Source organism: Corvus brachyrhynchos, unplaced genomic scaffold, assembly GCF_000691975.1.
Source record: "Corvus brachyrhynchos isolate BGI_N302 unplaced genomic scaffold, ASM69197v1 scaffold87, whole genome shotgun sequence".
In the NCBI taxonomy this organism is placed as follows: domain Eukaryota; kingdom Metazoa; phylum Chordata; class Aves; order Passeriformes; family Corvidae; genus Corvus; species Corvus brachyrhynchos.
Genome location: NW_008239767.1, coordinates 5,216,594 through 5,234,440, shown reverse-complemented (window position 1 = coordinate 5,234,440; position 17,847 = coordinate 5,216,594). Strand labels below are relative to the sequence as shown.

At 40.2% G+C, this 17,847-nt stretch overlaps 1 protein-coding gene across 4 annotated transcripts in view; it reads right to left on the bottom strand.

Annotated features, from left to right (window-relative positions):
* The window catches only part of ANKRD6 (ankyrin repeat domain 6), an 89,832-nt gene extending 71,995 nt beyond the window's left edge, over positions 1 to 17,837 (bottom strand). For 2 of the 4 annotated variants that reach the window (XM_017742888.1, XM_017742894.1), the window contains exons 1-2: positions 17,740 to 17,837; positions 17,519 to 17,651 (exon numbers count right to left, since the gene is read on the bottom strand). The gene's annotated coding sequence lies outside the window, so the exon portion shown is untranslated. Of the gene's footprint in view, positions 1 to 2,059; positions 2,368 to 12,224; positions 12,325 to 17,518; positions 17,652 to 17,739 lie in introns of those variants that run through there. The other 2 variants (XM_017742890.1, XM_017742892.1) reach the window with 2 other exon arrangements.
* Between the last annotated feature and the right edge of the window lie 10 nt (positions 17,838 to 17,847).

Genomic DNA, 17,847 nt, shown 5'->3' with positions numbered 1-17,847 from the left:
AGACAAGTCCATGAGACTCAATTCTCCTAACTGCGAGCTTTCACAAGCAAGGACTCCTGTCGAACCACAGGGCAGTTCCTCCATTGCATCAAGTGCTCCTTCCTGAAGTGACAGCTCACACATCTATGTTTACATATTACTATTGCCAATTAGTGATCAGATACTACAATCTGAGGCATGATGGCTAACTTCACCAAGGTGCACTCCTGGGACACAGCTGCTGCAGCCCTGACCACACACTGCACGCCACCTTTGATAGAAACTGCCACAGGTTACTACAGGAAAACTCTATGCAAGAGAAAAATGTATGTTTGGGATTCTGACATTGCCTGGATAAAATATACATGCAATCCAAATTCTCCCTGTAGGAAGCTCCAAGTCGAAATATCAACAAATAAACCAAATCTTAGAATAATAATATTGTTGCAAAATAGCTTAGAATTGAAGAAAAAAAAAAAAGTACAGATTTATTCAAAGGAACTGGGAGTCAGTAGGATCTGAGTATCTGTTTAAGAAGTGGTGATTTTAAAGTCAAAAGCTTTCATTATCATCTCTCAGCTTGGATCAGCAAGTTCAAAATCAAACTTCCAGCGTGAACTTAAATATCCCAAAACTGGGTAGTTTCAGAAGTGAAGTAATACCATTGCTGCACCTTCAGATTTAATAAACTGAGTCAACTTCCTCTTGCATTTTCCCCACCCCCCCACCCCGTCAAAGCAATTCACCCCTCTGGTAATTCAGGTACGCTAGAGGGAAGTGTTGCAGGACAACACTTAACATCTCCTCAGCAATTCAAAAGGCAACAAAAGACTCAGTAATGGAGACCATTGTCTGAATGAAAAGGTCCAATTTTACAAGATTCATCACAAAGTCTCTTATTCATCAGCAGCCTTGGCACTCTTACTCTTCTACCTCAGACAGACATTTCTGGAATGTGTTTCAGGCTACTTGGAGAAAAAAAAAAAGGCAGTTCAAGCGGTACAGGGTAAAGAAAAGAAGAATCTGAAATCGATCTTGTTCCTGTCTTCCACAGCACAACTTCTGTCAGAAGCACCAAGCAGAGCAGGACTGTCCCCTTGGTGAGCACAGTTTTCTTTTTACATTTTCTGTTTTGGTACCTCCAGTAATATTTACAAACTATTTACACACAAGAACAATACTTGCAATTTTGCATGAACAGACTTGCAGCTGTTCTCTTACAAGGCATCTGAGATTTTATATGAACTAGATTTGCAGATTGAGAGCAGGAGAGTTGTATTTTCATCTGCTTAGGAAAAGTTCTACTTGAAAAGTTTCCTCCTTGCTAGACTGCATGTCGATTTACTCACAGACCTACTAGGATAAGGGTACACAGAAATTCACTTCAGAAGCTGCAGGGGGTTTTACTACCATTTTTATGAGAAGTATATTGCTCTTGCTTGCTTGATTCAAAGCTTAAAAAAACCAATTAAGAGATTGAAACAAAGTCAGCAGAACCAACATGGGCAAAAAATGTCTTATTCGAGTACTGGCATCTGGGCAACCTTTGCAACAGAGTGCCAGTCTCCTCTCCAAGAATACCTTCTCTGCATTTTCAGAGGCAGTTCTGCTCTGGACCAGACAAGAGACAAAATAATAATAATAATAATATTGTTGTTATTTCGTTCCTTGGATTTAAACTCACGTGACTTGACCATCGCAAGTGCAGTGCAAACAAACTTCCCTGGAGATCCAACCCCTCAGTACAGTACTTACAGTGATAGGTATTAAAACAAGGAAACAAAAACCATGAAACACATTTTGTTCAGACTTGCATGCAGTGAAAATGCTTGCAAAAGAATACAGTAAAAGCGAGGTATGTACAGAAAGTTATCCTAGTTTTGATTAATGTGTCTTGTTTGGGAGTGCAACAGGAAACCTAAGGAACTTGTTTGCCCCGAATTAATGTAACACTGAGGAGGAGTTAATGTAACACTAAAGCTGCCAAGCAAATCATAGAGCAGAACTGCCAGAATTAGTCAAGCATTGCTCCTGCTCTTGAGTTCCAGGTCACAGCTTCCACACAAAAGTGCACTCTTACCTCTCCAGAGCCTTGCCCAGTCACTGCTTCTCCTATGCAGAACACAGGGCACGTCTCCCACAGAGCAGCAAATACACGATGACGTCTTTAAGGTTTACACCACAGCATTCTCTTCTTATGTTTTTTCATGTTTAATTTCCTTTTTCAAATAAAAGCCACGGAAAACCAAATATACAGCAGTACCCCATGCCTCTGCATTCTCTCATACCACTTGCCTATGCTAACGATCCACAGGATTTGCACTCAAGGTTGTTGAAAACCACAGTACACGCCTCCTCCAGCACCTGAACCACAGGAGTAAGTGCTGGAAAACACAGGTTTAAGAAGGAAGCAGAAAAGGACTCGCTACTGGTGATGAATAGAGTCAGCTTGTTGCCACAGTCTCACACAACTATTTGTAAGACATGAGAGGAATGTTGGGAGTCAAGCTTTTTTTTGGAGGGGGGGAAGGAGAGAGAGGTGTTACTGAATAGTGAGAAATTATGGCTAGTGGCTGAGTGCAGCATAAATGAGAACAGGTTTGGCACTTTCTGAAATGCAGTGAAGATGCTGATAAGACTTAGGGCACCTGTTGTAACTGGTGACCTCAGCATGGGCTGGAGTGGATTTCTGTACCTGTGAACATGCTTATGATATAATTATGATTATGAATGCATTAATATAAGTAATGCAGAATGATTGTACTTGCTTTATTTCTGTGGCTGTAATGTGGTCTTGCTCAAAAGAAAGAAAGAAATGCATAATTAACACTGGTGGGCTGATGAAAGGAAATCAAAAGTGAAGACCTGTTGCCATGTTTGTCTCACTTTGTACAAATTACAAAAACCTCCTTAGAACAGTATAGCAAACTGCTAAAAAACTTTTCAGCTTTATTTCCCAAAGACAAGTTACAGGAAAAGTTTTCAGGAAACTTCCAGTGCTGAGGCTCTGAACATTTATTTATTCCACAATTTAGAACAAAGACCTCTAGTCCTTTACATTTCCACTTCCCTTTCTCTCAAACTGTCTTGCATTTAAGCAAAGAAAGTCTATATTTCTAAGTGGAAAACAGATAAACATTTGGTTATTCCATTTGCAAAAAGTTAAGCTGTTATCACCATAAAGTTGAAGGCAAAAATTTGAACAGATAAGAGGATAATGTTTCTATGATTATTTTTCTCTTTTCCTCATAAATCAAGCCAGGAATTCTAAAGCAATTCTCACTAAAAATGCCCCTTGGGTTCTTTGAAGACATGTGCTGGCAGGCCAGTAAGACTTTTACAGTTGTAGATTTTGAGGGAAGAAGGGGAGTTATGCTTGAGAAAAGGCATGTGCTGGGACAGACCACACAATAATGACAGCAGCAGAGTTTTGGTACAAGACCTTTGTTTCATCAAAACATATTGGGCTGAATATCTTAGTAGGACACATTTGCTGACTCAGACACTACAACATGAGAATCCAGGAATAAGTTTAGTTTATGTAAACACAGTCTGAAGACAGTCCCGGAATTGTGTGAATAACATTGCCGACAGAGGTTTGAAGAAGTATCTGCTAAAAGCCCTCAGCTGCACCAGTCCATTTCACCCCCTGCCCACTCTTGTTACACCTTCTCCTTGTCCTGGTCTTTGCTAGGATAGAGCTAATTTTCTCAGTAGCTGGTTCAGTGCTGTGTTTTGGATTTGGTATGAGAATCATGTTGGTAACACATGGATGTTCTGGTTGTGGCTCAGAAGTGCCTACACTAAGTCAAGGACTCTCAGTGTCTCATGCCCTGCCAGTGAGGAGAAGCACAAGAAGCCAGGAGGGAGCATGGCCAGGAGAGCTGACCTGAGCTGGCCAAAGGGATATTCCATACCATAAAGCAACACATTCGGTACATAAACAGAAGTGTGTTATCTGAGGGCTGCCAATCACTGCTTGCAGATGGGCTGGGCATTGATCTGTGGGTAGTGAGCAATTGCACTGTGTATCACTTAGTTTTCTGGAGTTTTATGTTATTCTTTTTTAGTAGTAGCATTGTTACCATTAGTATAATATTACTGCTATCATTAGTAGTGTATTAGCATTATATTTTGCTGTGTTTCAAACTGTTCTTATGTCAACCCATGAGGGTGGTTTGGGGTTTTTTCCCTTTCTTAGGGCTTTTTTTCTGATTCTCCTTCCCATCTCACCAGTAGGGAAGGGAAGAATGAGCAAGCAGCTGTGTCAGACTTAGTTTCCAGATGGGGTTAAACCATGACACTCCTCCACCCATATGCGAGAATATCCAAACCAACCCAAAGTAAGGCAGTTTCTCCGCAACAAGCACAACTAAGTCAATAATCCTAGTAGGCACATCAAAGTTGATTTTCCTCATCAACTGTTAATATCCAAGGATGCAACGCTGTGATACTCAGATCACTCCTCCACAGTGTTCTTGCTGGTGCTTTACAAGATGCAAAATAAACACAGGTAGATGAGAACAGTAGCACTGGTCTACAACTCCATGATTCTGCTCATCTTAGACATTCAGTTTGTCAGTGAGGTTTTTAGTCCATCACCCTAATGAACCTAACAGTGAGTGCCATAACCGTAAGTGCAACAGGGTTACATTTGGATTCCTAATTCCTAAAGGTTTTGTTACTGAAACAGAAGATAACACAGTTAATGTGAAGAATAAGGTGAATTAAAACTGAAATAGGGTTTATTGCAAAGACAGAACGTGACCATGGGAATTATCCTATACGGAGAGAGAATCTTGGCAATTACTATCTGAAAAGTCAGCTCAGTCTTATTTTTTTAAAGTCAGCAAATAACCTGCTTTGGTGTAGAAAAGCACCCATCAGGGTGGTTGTCATGAACCAGGAGAAACATAATCTTTCAGAAAGTCTGAGAAAGCACATGGGTAAGACTTACAAAGTACAGAGAAGGAACATAGGCTTGCTTTATATCCTGTGTCAGTCTGAAGGTTTTCTGAAGCCATTCCCACTAGATACTCTGAACAACAAAAAGGAAAGCTTAACTTTGCCCCTAGGTAATTAGAGAGTATAGGTGGAAAGCAGATGTCTGAAGTAATTACAAAATAGGAAGGGTCAAAAAGGATGACAAGTTCTGGACTTGGGGGACCAGACTAGGGACTTGATTCCCCACAGAAATAAGACTTTGATGTTTAAGCCAATCACCGTTATCATGAAATAGTCAAGGACTATCAAGAGTTTGATGCCAAAGAAACAGTATCTGCAAAAAGACATCTAAATTCCCCTATGAAGTTGTAATACCACAAGGTCAAGTTACCCTTCACAGCTGTATCTGTACAGGTGATGTTTGTGAGTAATCTCCAGATAGGTCATGCAGACAACACTTTGGAAATTCTGATCCTCTTGCCTGGTCCCCTGGCAGACATGGAATTGAAGGATCTCTCAGTGGGTTGTGGGCACCCTCTGTGCTATCTTTAATACTTGCCAAATTCTTTGGAAGTTCTGCAGAAGACTCTTCCCCACTCCATGCAGAAGTTCAGTGGTGGAAATCTCAGTCAGATAACAAAAGTGGTTCCCTAGCTCAGTGCTCTTTTGTTCCAACCCACTGAACAGCCCAGTTCCCAAAACGTCCTTCTTCATTTCTTTTCTTCAAGCCATGCAGAGCAACAGTTTCAACTCAGCATTTGAATCATGAGGACTGCCTCCCCACCAAGCTCAAAATAAACAAAATCGTATGTTTCTGTCCTGTCCTACTTGTATTGCAAAGTAGGATCTCAATTAATTTTAAAAAACTATGGATCAACAAAAAATACTTCCAGGACAAGTAACTGAAGTTAATCTCTCTCAGTGCAGGCTACAGCTCAATTAACACATCTCACCTTGAATATCACATCTGCTCTTCCCTGTATCTCGAGAATCTTGCCAGCTGTACTAACATAGGAACAACAGAAGAAAATAGCTATCACAAAACCTTGGCTCTTGCATCAGGTGACTGTAATGAGCATTGCACAAGGGTGCTTTGATGTTACAAAAGGCCTAAGAAAATGCCAGGGGGTTGGGGTGTGTTTCTTGTTGTGTTTACTCTCCTACCAAAGGGCACTTGTCATACACATGCCATCTGCTGCATCGAAACGCGATATGCAACCAGGTAAAATAAAAATCTCCCACACCAGCAGGCTCTTTGTACAGATTAAAAGGATCACCACTAATATAATTTTAGGTGATTCAAGAACCTACGCTACAGAGACTGCATTTCTTGAAAGCTTCTCCTCTCGCAGGACAGAACCTCAGCTCCCAGTGAAGACTCCGCCCTCGTGGCTGCTGCGCACAAGAAGTCACAGGTTCATCATCCAGAAATATTTGTACTCATGTCAAGTACAGAGAGCTGAGAGTGCAAAGGGAACACAAAGGACCCCATTCCCCCTCACTACTCCCTGACCCCCCTTCTTTCCCTGTATGCTCACAGACACTGCAGGAACCCAAAGGAGCAATCCTGCAGTGGAAGCCATCTCTCTGGTTTAAAGACACTCAGCCTCTTAATGCTTGTGGATGTTTCCCACAGCCTGAAAGAAAGGAAAATCTGGAAAAGCGCTACTACATGGGCTTACCTACAGCACCTTGGTGAAGTCAGGATCCCTTAGTACAAGCACCTCCTTGGTCAGCCACTGATAGGAACCATGGAGAATGATGCTATTTGTTGCATCCATTTCAGTCCCCTTATGTTTCTAATTTGTCTTCAGTCAAAATACATGCTTTGGTCTTATTTTGAGACTGAAAAGGATCATGGAGTTCAGTGTATCTGCTTTATAGTTAATGAATACTCTGAAATTTCAGGATATCTGAGTCTCCTTCATACTTTACAAGAGGCCAGCTCATATAAGACTGCGTTAAGACATGGAAAACATTTTACATTATCTGTCCACAAAGGCTGTCCATGTTCTAAAGAGAAATAAGAAGCAAAAAAAACCCCCAAACCTTATGATGGAAAAACAGAGAAGGGCAGGATCATGCTAGAGTGACATCACGTGCCTGGACCATGTTCCCAGAAACAGGCAGAAAAATTTTCCTCATGGCTGCCTGCTTCCCTACCCTCATGAAGCTCAGCATCTCTGTGCCTTGTATATTCGAGGACACCCTTTTGAAAGAGATTCCATTTTCACTTTTACAACATAGAAGAAAAATACAATAAAAATCTCAAGGAGGTGGCAGTTCCTGTCCAGTAAGATAGAAATAGATACTCCTTAACCATCACTCCCTACCAAGGAACACAGTGGACCACTGTTATCAAAAAACCAATATACTGATAAGGATTGGAAGCCTACCAAAGCTGGAAGCACAACCACAAAAGCCCATAAGCTACTGATGTTGGAACAGAGTTGAAAGCTATCAGAGATGGAAAAACATGCCCCAAGACTCAAACAACACTAGAGTTGAAGTGAAAGCAGAAAAAATAAGATTGCAAATTGAGACAGGTAAAGGCTAGAGGACAGGACAAGGAAGAAAACACTGAACAAAAAGCTTTCAAAAAGCCTTGGAAGATGTGTCACGACAATCAATATGATCTGTAAAGATCACCTGGAAAGGTATGGAAGAGGGACACATATCATTTTTCACTCTCTGACAAATTCTTTCTTAAAGGATTGTCAAACAACCTTTTGCTCTATTTACAGCTCTTCTGGGTTCCAAGTGGTGACTCAGAATTTATTAACCACTGTCAGGAGCACAGCTAGCAAAACAATAGGAGATCTGTAGGGGAGGAGAAACAGATCAAAGAAAATCAGATGATTCTCAGATCAATGATGCAAAAGTACTAGGACAAAAGAGGGGGGAAGACAAAATTGGGGAACAATACAGAGCTTTTAGAAGTGGCACAAAATGAAGAGAAAATGGGAAAATTAAATTGAAAAAGGACAAGATGTTAAGGACATTTTCATTACCTTAAAATCACAGGAGTGGTCTAATATGGTAGAAACACGCACTGGCGTTTCAGAGCAGACAAAATCAAACTTCCCTCCTGAACTATGCTGACCCATCTGTGGAGTTGCAGGTACTGCAGTGTGAGTGAGGAGGAGTTAAGGGCAGAGTTCTGCTCTGTCAGCACTACAGGACTGAATCACACCTTACCAGGGGAGCTGCATCGCCACACAACTACCAGCTCCCGGTGGTGTATAAAACAGAGAGCAATAACTAAGGACTGACTCTCGTGCTGTTTTCTTACATTTAGCCTTCCCATTTATTCTTGACTCAATACAGGGAGACAGAAAGGAGGGGTAGAAAGAGAAGGCAAGCAGATTATATATTTGTATTCTTGTTTTCCAGTCCTTCCAGAAAGGCCAGTTTTGTAAACAGAGAGAAAGCTGAGATTTTCTTTATCTTGTTAACTACTCCCATGACTGTAACACACCATGCAGAGTTCACAAGTATCTCTGCTCAACATTATCGAAAATGCACTGCAACTCCTTTTGCAACACATCATTTTAGTCAGGCTATCTGCACCTAAAAACACTCAGCCTATTGTTTCAACAGCACAGACCTGCATGCTGAATTATAAAAATTGTCCAATATCATATCATCTTGGCTACAGATTTAATTTCACGGAATATGAAACTACACTGAAAATCATTGTACAACAAGACAAGGAAACATAAACACTCATTTCTTTTTTGGGTTTTTTTTTTTCCCCTTTATATTAAGTGTGAGCCTACTACAACTCCCTCTGGGAGGATATTTTTCATACAAAGCCACATTCTTTGGGTCTTATTCACATAAACAGTCATTGAATTGAATGAGATCAGCCACAGAAGCAGGGAAATCAGGTTCTGATCCAGCATTACCGATACAAAATACAACATAAAATTCAATTTAGAAAAGAACAAAATAAGAAACATCCGTCTTTAAACTAATAATGCCAAAACTGGTTAGAGGTTTTGTTTTTCAGTTCTACCCTTCTTAGATTTAATACAGTAAACTAATTATAATTTTGCTACACACAAGCTGTTGATAATTACCTCTCTATGGGCCATACTGTTATTTGAGTATAAATCATGTGATTTATTTAATGAGTCATTACGTTAGTATCACTTTATTCTTGATCCCTCATTAAGGAAGGCCTGAAAATGCCACTTACAGAGCATAAGGGAAGTGATTTTTAAGTGGTACTTTAAAATCTGCTAACTCTTGCATTACAGACACTTTTGCCTGATTCTGTTTTTCTTGGAAGACCATATGTATTTTGAGCTAAGCTTAACATAAACAAACCATGAGAAACTTTTGTTAGCAGAAGAGTGGGTACTCATACTCAAAAGTTGAATCATGACAACTGATCAACTAAAGGTCAGTTTGCTTTTTTACAAGTAAGAAGGACAGACATACAACAGATGCTTGCTGCTACATTAAAATTTACAATGCAACTTTATTAATATCAGTCAAACTAAGACACTGCCTATATAGCTAATGATTTTCAAAATCTTAGTATTTTGGGGAAGATGACAAGTATACAGCTCCCTAGAATGATAGAAAAATTCTCCATCTTAGCGTGAAACACTGTAGCACATATTTACTAAGGTACTGAGAAATTCCATCATAGTGTCTCTCTCCTCTGATAACTCTCCCTGGCTTAGCTTACTTGAAAAGAGCATTTAGTGCTTTTTCCACTAAGGCAGAGTATCCGTGTGTTTCATGAGAGTTACACAGGACTGAAACACAGAGCAAGTTCTCAATTTCACTGACACTCTTTATTCCATGTCTGGGAAAGACTGAGAACGGGTCCCAGACAAAACTAGCTTTAAACCACAGCCTCCTGAGTAGCTCAACACTTGTTTCAGTCAAGGAGAGAGTCTTAATTTCAAATTGTGAGAACAAATAAACCTTTAAAATATTGGGGTTTTTTTCTTTCAAGGGCTGTGCTGAGTTCTTCTAAATGCACCCTTACCTGTTTTCTTGGTGTGCCTGTTACCAAAACCAGCTCATCCCATGTAAGTATATCCAGACATTTGCTGCATGTACAAACCCACACATGAAATGCAAGCAAATTCATATTATTACAACTTTTCAAAAGAAATATTTTTAAAAGCTGGAAATACATGTATCCAAGTTCTGTATGCTTGATTTTGAATAAAATGTGTTTCTATCTTCCATGCCAAGTATCCTACTTTGAGGATTACAAACAAAAAGAGGAAAAACCTGGCACAGTTCTAGTAAATAAAGCAGCAACACCCGCCTCATTTGTATGTCTGCAGTTACAGACATGAAAGGCTAAATTCTCTGAAAGAATATGGAACTCAGAAGTTAGCTTTTAAACTTCTCAACTATGTGTTGATGGGCAGAGACAAGGGGAACAGAAAGGAGGCAGAAAAAATTTGGGGTTTTTTTTTTTTTTTTTGACCCATGTTACTCTTGTATGGAGACTATGAATCTAGGAACAATTTCTTAAAATATTAGGTTTTTTCAGTTAAGAGACTCTGCCAAGGATCAGAGCTTATATCTACAAATTCTGCTTTGATTTATTGATATGGCATGCTACTTAGTGCAAGTACTCATACCACTCTTTTAATTCTGCCATTCACTTTCACACTGGGTCCCATCTTGCTTCCAGGTAAACAAAGTGTAAAATTCTTATTGAGCAAGGATGAATAAGCAAAGCAGAGCTAAATATAGAAATAGTCAACCTGGTCTGACAAGTAGGAAGAACGAGAAACAGAAGTGAGTTACTATAATACACTGGGGCACTCTCTGACCAAAACTAAATCCCAAATAGAACACTGAAACTTAAATTTTTATGAAGCAAGCTGGGATGTGATTGCAATGTAGACAAGTTAGAGCTGAATGTTGATTGTTTGGACATAAGACAGACGTTTAAATTAAGCTACTTCACATTTGTGGTGAATGTACACATAGCCTGTTACCATGGTTTCACTGATGTGAAGTTATTCCTCAGTAACTCATGTCCAATCCCCAAAGATTCTCTTCAAAGGAAGGAAAGCCGCTTAAAAGAAAAAAAAGCAAACCCACCAAAAAAATCCCAGTATTATGAAAACTAGGCAGTCATGGGATAACAGGAAAAGTCCTCATCTGTATAGAGAACCAGTTAGACAGGAAATAAACAGTACAAGGTCAGTCTTCCCAGGAGAAGGACACTAAGCCTGCAGCCCCACGGCCATCTGCATTAAGCATATATTGTGCTCATTACACCCACTAATGAGTCACAAGGGGACAGGGAAAGATTACAACTGTTAAAATGGCTGGTAGATTTCAATACCATTTAAACACAGTCTGGTATTTGTGGTGGGGAAAAACACGTCAACTCCGTATGCATAATGATGGGTTTGGGATGATTCAGGAATGAAATCCTGGGTTGACGGTGGACTGTTCTTACAAAAGCATCAGCACAGTTAAAAAGCAGGAAGAGTGCTAAAAAATCATTACTGCAGAGAATACAACCAAACCCACCTTTAATCTAAGAAACTCAATTGCATCTTAGAAGTTGTAACTCTGGCCTTCTCTTCTTGGAAAAGGTTTAGCAAAACCAGAAAAGTTTCAAGGAAGAAGAACATGAGACAACCAAAGGTAGGATATAATTAAGTAGAAGAAAATCAGGTTGGAGAAATACTAGAAGGCATCAGATTAAACCAGCATATTTCAGGCTCAAAACAAGTGAGAAGAAATAGCTCTCATCATAAAGCAACTTTCAAGCTGTGTTTTTCATAGCCTTTCTTCTCTGATCTTCTCAGGATGTTTACTGTTCACTCATGTTCCCTCCTCAGCTTGAGAGACTCACTGACATGGATGCCCTACAAGAGTGAAAGGCATTAAAGAGAATATATGCCATCTTTCTCTGCAAATGAAATACAGCCAACTGAGAGATGAGAATTAGCCAGGCTGACCATGAAACCATTCACCTGCACTTCCAAACCAGGCTCATCATACCTTGCTCAGCTCCTGGCCACAGAGCAGGAAGAGCTGAAAGAAATCTGCCCAGACAGACAGTCGTGTCCCAGTCAGTGAGAGATGTCCACCTCTCCCCGCCTTCAACTGAAGTATGATTTGTAAAAATGGTCACACAGAGAAGCTGCTAATGTTAGGCACTCTGTTTTTCCAGCTATGTCAAAAGCATCTATGTCACTTGGTAAGCTTTTGAAAACTCTTTACATTACTAGAATTTAAAAAATTAAATTTGATCTTGCTTATTTTGAGGCTAACAGCAACTAACACAGCTAACATCAACATACCCTCTTGACTGAGCTGTCCTCATTCATCACCAAACCCAGTTCTGCTTTATCAGGCATGCTGGTAATGAAGCTGCTGACCTGCAGGGGCACCTCCACTTGCCTGTCGAGACACCAGAGAAAGTGAAATGGATGACAGCCTCACCCAGTGTACACCAGGCCAGGATTTCTTAAACCCTGGCTTCTCCAAACTGATTAAGTGTAGTCTTACAGGGAAAGAAGAGAATCCAACTTGGTAGCTGACTGTTCATTAAAAAAATATTACACTTCAAATTCATGTTTAAGCTTACTCCACACCTGAGTCTGCCATTCATATCAATACTTACACCATAAGCTTAAAAATAAACATTAAAAACCACCATAAACTTAAAAATAATTTTTAAAAAAGCACATGGAAAGAGCATGGCCTGATTTTACACAGAAGCTGTGAAAAAAGAACAACACATATTAAAATGCTCTAGGGTATATCACCGTGTCCCGCAGCCGTAGGGAGGAAGAGAGAAGATCCAGCAGGCAGAATTGTGCAGCAAGATTGATTCATTTAATTATTTTACAAACTCTTTTATAGACTTTTTTCTTCATAGTCTAATTTGACAAGGATCAGCCACCCCTTGGGTGATTGGCTAAAATCCTAAAACACCCATTGTCAAAATATTTTTCTACTATAGTATAAACAAGGCTTCTCAAGGTTGCAGGTCTTTCATTGGTTACAGAACTCTGGTACCTCTTCTGTGAGAGAGAAAAGTCTCTCATGAACTTAGAAAATAGCAAAAAAATTCTTGCTAGTAGCATTTTTGTATCCACAAACACATACTTGCAAGAATTCAGGAGCTGCTGTAAAGTCCAGAAAAACCAAACTGATACGAAAGTGCTGCACTTTCAAAATCTGCATTTAAACCAGAACAATAACGTCAATGAAAGACTGTAGATGTCAGGCAGATACTCTGCAGCCAGAAGACAGACACCCTCCATCCCTCTTGAAAGACTTCGACCAGAGTCTAATCCCGAAAGTGCTCAGACAGAAAATGAAGGAAAATTACTCATATGTAAGCTTTACAAAATACTAACAAACTAAGTTAAGCAACAGATCTGCCTGGCAGTTATTAGAGCAATTATTTGAGACAGCAGTGATACAGTGAAAAGATCACATCCTACCCAAGACTCCAAACCAGCTCCAACTTCTGCATCTGTTGCACACAGACATCAAACTCTGAATACAAGTAAAACATATCTAAAATGATTCACTCTGATCACTGTTAAGAAGCTACTCAAATATTAAGGTCATATATAATTACCATACATTCACAGTGCTTTCTTAGTTTATAAAGCTGGCACTTTTCCTCAGTGACTGACCCATCCGAGACAATTTAGGGCATTTGAACTCAGAAGTGTATTGACACAATACAAATAAACTAGCAACAGGTCTTCCTAAGATGTCATATTGCAGATGCTGTTAAAACCAATAGAAAATATTCCTGACTGGCTTAAAGCAATTGGCATCTCAAACTGGAAAAGGAAATTATCCCACTGCAATGCACACACAATGAAGATGCACACTCTTAAGGAACTAATTTCCATCGAATCCAAATGCATTTTCCATAGTGCAAATGAAAATGCTTTTGTCCAACAGCATGTCAAGACATGCACACAAAACCTGTATCTTCAGCGGCTCACTTCACAAAGTGGATGGTGCTTAGGTGGGGAAGGTGGCAAATCATGAGAGAGAAAGGGAAAATAAGGGATAGGCTGTTAGGAGAAGCTTGTTTAAATCCAGGATTTGAAGGAGGTATGATTTCATGATTTGAATAGTACTCCAAATATGCTTTTGAACACAATGTAAGAAAAAAAGCCTAGGCTTTTCTGACATAGGAGTATATAAATATTTCTTCAGGATTACAGCAATCCCACTAGGCTACCTATGCTCAGCACATCACACCCCAGCTAGCCTGTAGCACCAGTATACTCCATCTGGCTGGCATCCATACCAGATACTTCAATCCACCACTTTCCCACAGACGTGCCCAAATCCCATCCCTAAGCACAGCCAGATTCCCCCCGTGGCTGTGGCTGTGGCTTGGCTGAGATGCACCTAGGGTTTGGAGGACCAGCAGTGGGTGTGGGGAGTGGGAAGGAAGAAGCCACAGAGGAGAAGGCAGGAAGATATGAGTGCTGGCTGGAAGAGAGAGTCTTCCTGTTCATTCTAATTAATTTCATGTCACACATGGCAGGATCCCTGACAAAGGATCAAAAGTAAAACAGTGCAAGAGCAAGCCAGCAACCTACAGTCCTGCATCATACCATGAGCTACCTATGCATTCGATATTGCATCAGAAGTACCTCACTAAGGCTACCAAGACAACCTCCCCACAACTGCATAATGCAAGAATTCAAGCTGTTGTACTGTATCCATTAGGCCATCCAATGGGGATTCATTTATCGCAACAGGACCTCTTCCTCTTTCAATAAATCCAACTAACTGTTAGTGGTAATAAGCTAGATTAATAATAGACAATAAGCTCGAAGTCCTGTGCGGCCTTAATGCCTCATTTATCACACACCTCTCAAAAATGTGTCCTGAATTGATGCTCATTTCATCACCGTTTTTTTTTATAGCATTCTTGACACTGGTATCAAACTACTGCACACCAACAGTATCCTTCCTGCTTCACTCCCAAGACACACCTCCAACTGGACCTCAGAGTTTTCCAGAGAACAAGAAAAATACCTGTCTGGCCAAACCAGCACCACTTTGAATACAAAGCATCACTGTGTCATGCACAACCTGTCAAAGGAAGCAATACACAGAGAACATCCCAGTCACAGGCAGTATCTCAACACTCATGCATTTGAAAGCTATGCAACAAATAAGTGAGGACTCCACACACTTATTCTGACTCTTCCTAACTTTGGAACACCTGCCTTCACAAATCCAACAGTCTTCCGAATGGCAGCATGAGATAAACCAAACAGGGACAAAAGGAGTGGAAAAAGTTTAGAAAGAGACCAGTACACATAATTCAGTGACAGATCAAGCAAGACCTGGGGTATTTCAGGATTTCACTTTTCTCACAACTGCTGTCAATGAACTGTAACAAACTATTCAGCTGCACTTGCTGTTAAACAGGGAGTGGAGTAGTCAAGTGAGAAGCAACTAAGCTGTTCCTAAAGGGCTCACAAGTTAGCAATGATATGGAAGAATATTTCTAGTACTGTACTTCAGAAACTATTCTGGAGATTTTGGGGTCAAAATAGCTGCATAGGAGGCAGGGAAGAAAATTAGCCCCTTGTTGTTATGAATTAAGGTCTTTCTGAAGTACAGCTCTACACCCTCTATTTTTGGCTGGATCATTTTTGAGGAAGTCACATATTTCATCCCTGAATAAACAAAAGTAACTAAAAATATTTATTTCAAATTTTTATTTGCCCAAAGGAATTACAATAAATTTATGTCTTTGACAAATATATCTCCCTGATCAATCTTGCCAATAAAATAGGGCACCTCAATTGTGGTTTTAAATAAAATACTTCCACTATGGACGTGTTGTACTGATATATCTCTAAAAATACATAGAGCTGTGAATTCTCTGCAACTTCATCCAAAGTCCTAACTGTTGAGGGAAAAAGAGGAATTGGACATCTGAAACTAATGAGAATAAATATAGTTGTCAGTATAATTAATTTAAGAACCTGAAAGTGCTTTACAAATGTTCATTGGTACACCACCTATCCAAACCAATAAGCATTGTTCATCCTGTTATACAGATTTAGCGAATAAGGGGCAGTAAGGTCTTTTTTTTATACATCACAAAATTACTCACTGGCAAAGCCAAACAGAGGTGAAGGTGAAGCTGAAGACATGTGGAGAAATGCAGCTTGAGGCTCAATTGCTCAGTACCACACCCTACAAGCACCTGATTTATTAAGAGATCATTCATCTCATCTAGTCCAAGAACATAGTAAGTTTGATAATGTGAACTCCAGAACGTGCCACCTGTGACAGGGCAAGATGCTAAGCCTGGTGCTGCAACTGCAACAGCCAACATGGGAGCCCCATTAGTGCAGACAACTTCACACAATTTCTGTTCCCCAAAAAGACCTCTGTGAAAAAATCGTGAAGGAAAGCACCTGCACGATCAGGAGGTTATCAGTTTATTTTTTCCCATCATTTACTGGCTGTTCATTTCTAGTGTTCAAAGCCAGTCTCCTATATGAGGTTGGTAGCACTGTCTGGGTAAATATTAAGGAGCAGGGGAAAGTGAAAATTTTCCAACTGAATACTATCACAAAGGTCCTTTTTTATTTTATTAGGTTTTTTCAAACAAAAAAACAAGGAGAAGAGCAGGGACATTACTACTGCTGCTACACAATTCCCATTTAGCCTTGCAGACTAATAGGTCCTCACGGACAAACAGGCATACATCATCTATCTACATACCAAGCATCTAAACAATTTATGCAGCCACTCAACTGTAGGTTTTGCAACATGCAGTGTATTTAACTATATTTTTAGTATTTTCTGCTCAGAAATTATTACGAAGTTCTGAATGAGAGTCATTACACCATGTCTTGTGGTCTGCAATGCAACTACAGATCTTACACGTAATCACACATCTCCAGAAACACTTTGTTTTCCACCTATCTAGAGAATGAAGATTACACAATACTTGGAACTTGAGCCTGCCAAAATAAGTTGTTATAAAACTAGCTGCGCAGCCTGACACATCACCTTGAAAGAAAGTAAGTAACATTCTCCTCAGAATAAACCATAGACTCAAACAGTCCTGCCAGGGGATCGGATCCATGCCTAACCAGTGCTGCATATGAGTTAAGACATAGTTATGCTCCTCTGTCTTTGGACAGAGGCGGACTTACTGATCTTCCCAATTACTCCTTTAACGTTGCTAGTACATTCTAGGTTCATTTAAATAACTCATGGGGCAAAGATTCACTGATGCACCTACCAACAAGCTACTTTCTAACCTCTCAATGTTTTCCCTGTGAACAAAAGGTATTCAGTAGCAGACAACATGTCCTTTTGGTCGTGTCTATTGCAGAAATACCAAGCAGAAACCCAAACAGTCACTTTGCATATAATTATAAAAATATGAAGATATTGGTTATGCCTTTTTTAAAAAACAGAGCACTGTCTACAGCCTATGCTATAATGCACACAACACCCCAGGGCACGATAAGCCCTTTATTAATGCTTGCAATAAAAAGAACACTGCAGAACAATTACATGCCGTAGCCATGGATTTCCACAATTAGAGCTCTATCAGCAGCCAGTGTGTACTCACAAGGTGTTGAGACCTCAGGGGAGGCTGATGTTTGCAGCAAACTAGTGGAAATATTTCCAGTGGAGCTTTCAGGTGATGTCAACAACAGGAAGGATGACTTTGAGCCAGATTTCCATTTCTCATCAGACGCGCCCTTGAAAGTTGGAACAAGAGCGTTAAGACTCCTCATTTTCACCCCCAAACCTGCAACTGAACTCCTACGTCGACACAGGCTCTTGTACCTCCGCGGCACACCGGAGGGTCCGTGTCTTCCCAACTTGGGGTCCCTCCCCGGTCTGGAGTAAGGCAACACTTTCACTACTCAGGTGCGGGGCATTGGCTTCGCCGCG